We start from the raw sequence: 7,404 nt of genomic DNA, 5'->3' as shown, positions 1-7,404 counted from the left end.
GAGCTCCCGCTTTTAATCTATTGCTTCCCCAGGGCTGCAGCAGATCATTGAGAAACTGGTGGCTGATCAGCACATATATTTCTTTTCTCCCTTTTGGTGTAGCATCTACCAGGGTGCCTGACATATAGTAGATACTTAATAATGTTAGTTGATTGATTATTTACCATCAATCCAATTTAATCCTATTCGACCATTTATTCAGTACCTACTATGTGCCAGGGATTATGCTAACATAATATAGTCCAATAATTTGTATATTGTCAGAAAGCCTTGAGTTAAGCTCAATTCAGTTTATTCTAACAAGCATATAAAAAAACCTACTATGTGTCAGTCATTGGACTAACCTCTAGGAATACAAAGACAAAAATGGATCAGTTCTTGCCCTCAAAGAACTTAAATTCAACTAGAAGGAAATAACATGTACACAGATAAGTAAATTATATATATAATATATCGTAATATAATATTATATATTAATAAAAATATAGACATACATATATAAATATATGCATATATATATACATATAGTGTAAATGCAAAGCAATTGGGAGGAGGAGGGGAGGACATGAACTGGGAGATTGAATGGAAGCAATGACTTCTTTCTTGAGATCTAAAGTAGGACTAAATGACCCTGGAAAATATTGCAGTGAAGGATGGAAACACTTGATCTATGATTCTCTTAATGCCATAGGAATTTGCTGGGCTCAATTCTGCTTAGTCTAGCTGCAGAGTACCAGCCAATGTAGCTGCAGTGGGGCCTTCAAATGTTTCTCTGGCAACCCAGCCGTCTCCTTGATGCAGCAGGAAGGAGCCCTGGACAGTGCAAAACAGCTCTGCCCAGCTGTCCAAGGGAGGAAAGCTCGTGAAAGAGAAGGGAAGAGAGAAAGAAGCACTTTCCCAGCCTTTGAGCTAGCGAGAGGAGTGACCTCCACAGAGACAGAGGGGGGCCAACATGGCAAATCATGCTGAGATCATTGGAAGTTGATGCATTAGTGAGATATTCAGAGAGGTTGGTTCCAGATCTTTACTAGCTCTTTTTGTCTTCGTATTCTCAGCCCCCTCAGCTCAAGTTGTACAGCATGAACCTCATTATTTCCCCTCTAGATCAGGGATCTGGAAACTTCTTTGCATTATGGACCACTTTGGAAATCTGGAGAAACCACTGGACTCCATCTCAGAAGCATGTCTGTGGCCCAGTGGAAAGGAAGTCATCCTCAATTCTTCATTCTCTTTCCCTCACTCATATTTAATCACTTGTCAAGCCTTATTGCTACTTCTTCCACAATATTCCTTACTATACTCACATCACAATCATCCTGCTTCAGACCTCTATCATGTCCCACTAAGTCTATTACGACAGCCTCCTAACTGGCCTCCCTACCTCCATTTCTTCTTTCTCCCATTCATTTTCCACAAAGCTGTCAAAATTATCTTCTTAAGTATGTTTTCTATGATAAATACATGTATAATCCAGATCAAATTGCTTACCATCTTCGGGAGGGGGAGGGAAGGGAAGGAGGGAGATCATTTAGAGTTTATAATTTTGAAAAATGTATGTTGAAAATTGTTTTCATCTGTAATTGGGAAAATAAAATATCTTTGAATAAAAAAAATCTTCTTAAAGCACTTAAATCACTCACTGCTCAAGAAGTTACAAACTCTTCAGTTTGGTTAGTTTTTTTCTTTTTTCTTTTTAAAACCCTTATCATCCATGTCGGTATCAACTCTAAGACAGAAGAGTGGCAAGGGCTAGGCAATTGAAGTTAAGTGACTTGCCCAGGGTCACACAGCTAGGACATTTCTAAAGCCAGATTTGATTATCTTGGTCTTTAAAAGCTTTCACAATATGGCTTTAAGCTACTTCAATAAACAGTTTACATTATTCCCCTTCACCCTTTTACACCCAGTCAAACTGGACTCACTACTATTTACAGAACCTGGAATTCCAACTCTTGCCTCAGTGCATTTGCAAAAGCTGCCCTCTCCCATCCTCAGGACTAGAATTTGCTCTCTCCTTACCTCTCCTATTTAGAATTCCTATGTTCCTTCAAGACTCATGGAGCTCAGTGGATAGACCTATAGTTTGGAGGATCTGGGTTCAAATCTAGCCTCAGATACTTCTAGCTGTGCAATCCTAGGCAAATCACTTAGCCTCAGTTGCCTGGACCCTGCCACTCTTTTGTCTTAGAATAGATTCTTAGAATTGATTCTAAGACAGAAGTTAAGAGTTTTTAAAAAGCAACAGCTCAAATTTCTATAGCACTCATTCTCTAAGATATTCAAAACACTTTGTATATGTTACTTCATTTTATCCTTACAATAATCCTATGAGGTGATGCTATCCCCACTTTAGAGATTAAGAAACTAAAGCAGGCAGCTTAAGGGGGTCACACAGCTAGTAAGTGTCCAAGGAAGAACAAGACTCCAAATGCAACACTGTCCACTATCTCACCTAGATGTCTAAATAACCTCCTAACCTTCCAAAATGATTGCGAGATTAGGCCATCTGCCAAACGATTCTCTTGCTGCCATGTTGTATCCTCCCAGAAAGCAAATAAATTGTAGTTTCTTAGAGGTAGAAACAGTTCTTCCCTTTGTCTTTATATTCCCAGTGCTTAGGATGTAGTAGCTACTTAATAAATGCTGATGGCTGATTTAGCTGCCTTGGTTTGACTACCTGTTATTGCCCTCAAAGCCTGGCTAGGCTATGCTTTTGCCTGGCTGGCCCCAGGAGACAGGGATCAGGGGCCAGGAGGTCTAGTTCCCTTCTCCATCCCCAGACACTCATTCAGGATATGTCAGCCAGTCCATCATGCTGTGAGATGGCTCCAAACTTCCCTATAAAACAATTCCATAGCTCTGAGAATGGTTGGCAAAATTCTGTTTTCTTTTTTCATTCCTCTAGAAGACTGCTCTAACGCTGAATGAACCACTGTCTAGGCTTTAGGGAAGTCAAGACAAACCTAGAAACCACCTTACCATCCCCTCTAGTACTCCCTTCACCTGGTGAATTCCTGTTTGGCCATTAAAATCCAATAAAAATGGCCTCTTCTCCAGAGAACCAACCTTTCTTGATGTCTCTCATGAGTAATGACTCTTCTTCCTTGAGGTGCTTTTTGAATCCCGCTGTAAAGCACCCAATATGGATTTTACAGAGGTGGGATTTGGAGATCCTGGAGAACCTAGGTATAAATCTAGGCTCTGCCCTCACCTTAGGCACCGTCTTGTTATCTGGATAATGATGGGGCTAGACTTTCTGGACTGGGAGGCCCTTCCAGCTCCAGAGGCAGACTGTGTGTGTGGTGGTAAGGCAGGAGGGCATTAAAGACCAGCCTAACTGAGGTAGGAAAGGCTCTTTAACAGGGGAATGACCAATAGTGATGAATCTTTGTGGTCACAGTGACTCAATAAGCCACCTCCCAAACTGTGGAGAATACTGATCAAAAGAACTCTAGACCTTGAATGCCATGGTTCTAGAACTCTCAAGGTCAAAGTTCTTAAAAAGTATTGTTCGTTGGTTGGCCTTTGATGACTTGGATATAAAGAAAAGTCTGGGCTGTGATTCTAGGCAGCTAAGTGGTGCCCTGAGGCTGGAGCCTTCCTGAGATCAAATCTGGACCCAGACATTTATTGTTGTGTGTCCACAGGTGGGTCACTTAACCTCTGTTTGCCTCAGTTTCCCTAGCTATACAATGGGGCTAATAACAGCACCTACCCTCCCAGGGTTGTTGTGAAACTCAAATGAGATAGTAATTCTATGTTTTGTCTTTTTTTATTTTAGTAATAAATTTCCACATGAGTTTTCTGAAGTTATATGACTCGCGTTGTCTCTCTCCCTTCTTCGCTCCCTCCTTCTGGACATGACAAGCAATTCAATGTGGGGTATGCATGTATTATGAGATAACAATTCTAAAGGGCTTAGCATATTGCCTGGTACAGAATAAAGGCTATGTGTTTTTATTATTAATCTCTCATGATGTTCAGCAGCTTGAGGAAGGCTGGTTTTTATTTAGTGAGTTGGTGCTAAAGGGTTTTCATTTCCATCAAGAAATAAAAGAAGACAGAATTACAGGAATCCTTAGAATCAAGGGCAGAGGGAGGAGCTTTAAATTCTTGATTAAGTTCAAGCATTTGAAGAGCTGTCCCATGGGGAAAGGAGTTAGCTGTTCCACCCCAGAGAGTAAGACAAGGTAAAAGATGCCAAAATGCAAACTGAGGCCTGGTGTTAGGAGAAACTTCCTAATAAGGAGAACTGTTTAAAAGTGAAAAGGGAGGGAGCTAGGGAGCTAGGTGGCTCGGTGGTTTGTGTTGGAAGGTCCTGGGTTCAGATACTTCATGGTCTCAGACACTTCCTAGCTGTGTGACCCTGGACAAGTCACTTAACCCCTAATGCCTAACCCTTACTAGTGTTCTGCCTTGGAAGCAATACACAGTATTGATTCAAAGACAGAAGGTAAGGAATTTAAAAGAAAATCTATTGAGTGCTTTTGGAGTAGAGTCCTCTTACTAAAAGTCTTCCAGCAAAGGTTGAATGATCCCTTGGTGAAGAGCTGATGGAGGAGATTCCTGTTCAAGTCCAGATTTGACTCGATGGTCTTAGAGGTCCCTCCCAACCAGGAAACCTGGTGATTTGGGCAGGGTGGTTTTTGCCTTCTGTGAGTGGCTTTCACTGGTCCTAAGCACACTCTTCTGCACTCACCATAGACAATGTTTTTAAACACACTCTCTTAAGAAGACTATTCGAAATGAACAATTAATTTTTAAAAACAATTATTGTTCTGGGAGCAGAGACCACAGGCAACATTGCTCTGGTTTTACAGTCATTTTGCTTTATTTAGGTAATATGAAGCATGTACAAATATCTAGAGAAGAAGATGAAGCAATATTAGATTCAGAAAAAGGCACAAACCTGTCGGTTCAGAATCTTATTAGGATAAAAGGGATTTTGGACTCCCAGAAAACAATGGCTGAGGCCCTAGGAACAAAGGACAGTCGTGAGTAGCTGGATGCACCATGCTATATGACCAACTCCAAATATCCATTAGAAAATTCACAAAATGTGTTATTTTTCAATTTTCCCATCAAGAAAATTTTAATTCTCTGAGGGAATCACAACTCCAAAAATGGAGGAGGGGATTCAGAACTAACGTCATCTCCCCAATATTTTGCTTCTCAAATATATATATTTAAAATGTTTTTGAAGCCAGGCTCTTCCCCCCAAACCCTCTTTAAAGTCAGTCTTGCTTCTGCCTTGAAACCAATACTTAGTATTGATTCTAAGGTAGAAAGAGTTTTTTAAAAAAGAAATAAGAAATTAACCTTATGAACTTCAGGCAACTCAGTGGGATCTCAACTAGGGATATCAAATGTGCCAACAACCTAAGATGTGTAAAAAATAGACTCGAATACAGGACTACAATCCCCATGAACCTTTGCTCCACTTCCCCAGAATGCCTTGTAATCTCACCTGGGCCGAGATCAAGAAGGTATTTAAGCTGATTCAAAGGCTTTTGAGGGGCTCTCTCGGCTCTTTTGGACTTCCGTTTTGGAGCAGAGGCGTCTCTTCAATGATGTGAGGTTATTTTGTCTAGGCCTCTAGCCTAGGCACATGTTTCTTACTTGTATATTTTTTAATCTTTAACCTTTAATAAACCTCTAAAAAATATAATACTCCTTGCAGAGAGAAACTAATTTCTACCTGCCTCAGTCTCCCCATCTCCCCTAAATTTTAACTGTTAGAGATGGCGACCACGAAGGGATGTTCCCTTCGTGTTCCCGAACAAATAGCCTAAAAGGCCACCAGTCCCCAATCCAGTCCAGAATCCTGGGCCAGAGTGGCCAAACGCTTGGGGACCCGTGAAAGAATTGCCAAAGCCCCATCCGGGTGTGCCTGATGCTGTGAAATAGGACTTGAAGCCTGGGGGAGGAGGAGGCGGGGGTGGGGACGCCTGGAAGAACCTCTGGTGGTCCTGGGGATGCTCAGTGTAGGGCGGAGGGAGATCCTCATTCTGGGCTTTCAGGAAAAGCTTATAAATGCCCAAGGCCAGCACTAGCAGGATGACTACGGCCAACAGGCCCCTGGTGCTGGAGGGCACGGGGGAATCCATCTTCTCAACGTACCCAGGGAAGTAATCAGCAACACTCCCAAATGTAGCCTGAACTATATCAAAATGTAATTAGGAAATATTTAACACACACAATAAATTAAAATATAATAAGACATAGATGGCTAATTTATGGTTTTCTAAGTCAATGTATAGCCCACAGGGATCCTTATGTATGATTTAATGGCATTTGAGTTTGACACCCCTGCTATAGGCTGATGGAGCTGAGTGGTTTCCTGGATTAAAGGTTTATCTTCTTTTATATACAGAAAAACACCCAGGGCCTATAGCAGCAGACACAGTGGAAAACACACTGGATCTGCACTCGAAAATCTTCAGTAGGAACCTTTCCTTCTCCTCTTTACTAGCTGTTGTGTTGAATAACTGGTTTGGCTTCTGTGAGCCTCAGTTTCTTCATTTGTAACATGGGAGTAGAGTGGAGTGGGTATGAGGATCTCTAACATCTATATTCTAGATTAAATTTAAGAAAACTTTATTATTTTTTCTATGTGCAAGGCACTGAGGGGTTCAACAAAAAAGTAAAATAAAAACGGTTCCTGCCCTCAAATAGATTACATTCTAATGGGGGAGATAGAGTGTGTGTTCGAGATAAGTGAATACAAAATTATTTTAAGAAAGAGCGAAAATTAACAACTGGAGGAATCAGGAAAGGCTCCACGGGGGGCAGCAGCATCTGAACTGCACCCTAAAGTGGATAATTCCCAGAGGAAGAGGGACAGAGGAGGAGGGAATATATTTCAGGGATACAGGGAAGCCTGTGCAAAGGCATGGAGATCAGAGATGCTTTATGTGTGAGAAAACGAGAGGCGATGGAGCTTGCAATCATGAATAAATGTACATTTGGTTAAACTCTATACTGAGAAAAAAAGAGATAGGCTGAAGAAGCTTCTCCAGAAAGGTTACATTTTGTACAAAGCACTCTGTCCACAAGCCAATCGTTTCTTATCTATAACACCCAGAAGATGTCTGTCTGTTCAGCCTTCAGTGTCAGGGAAAGCTTCCATGCTTATATAAGCAATTCCTCCTCTGCTAGTTCTTGCCCAACAGCCTCATCTTCAGAAGGTCTGAAATTGTAGAAATCTTCTTCATCTATTGGCTGTGTTTCCATTTCAGGTAAGAAGTCATTGCCCAAGCCGGAACCCGAGCCCGAACCCGAGCCCGAACCCGAGATGGACCAAGGATCTTCCTCAGAGAAAGGAGACTTTTCGCCCATGTTCAAGGGTTGCTTCATTCTGAAGGAAAATAGAAATGAAAGTCAGCCTTTGTGTACCACGATGGA

General features: G+C 41.5%; 1 long non-coding RNA gene across 2 annotated transcripts in view; it reads right to left on the bottom strand.

The window, feature by feature from the left end:
• Nucleotides 1–4,807: 4,807 nt before the first annotated feature.
• LOC103102619 (uncharacterized) overlaps nucleotides 4,808–7,404 on the bottom strand; it is a 24,709-nt gene continuing 22,112 nt past the window's right edge. For both annotated transcript variants that reach the window (XR_008911630.1, XR_008911629.1), the window contains exon 4: nucleotides 4,808–7,357. This is a non-coding gene — a long non-coding RNA (uncharacterized LOC103102619). The remainder of the gene's footprint in view (nucleotides 7,358–7,404) is intronic.

The sequence above is a fragment of the Monodelphis domestica genome, chromosome 1 (genome assembly GCF_027887165.1).
Source record: "Monodelphis domestica isolate mMonDom1 chromosome 1, mMonDom1.pri, whole genome shotgun sequence".
NCBI classification, from domain to species: domain Eukaryota; kingdom Metazoa; phylum Chordata; class Mammalia; order Didelphimorphia; family Didelphidae; genus Monodelphis; species Monodelphis domestica.
This window is presented reverse-complemented; position numbering and strand designations above follow the sequence as displayed.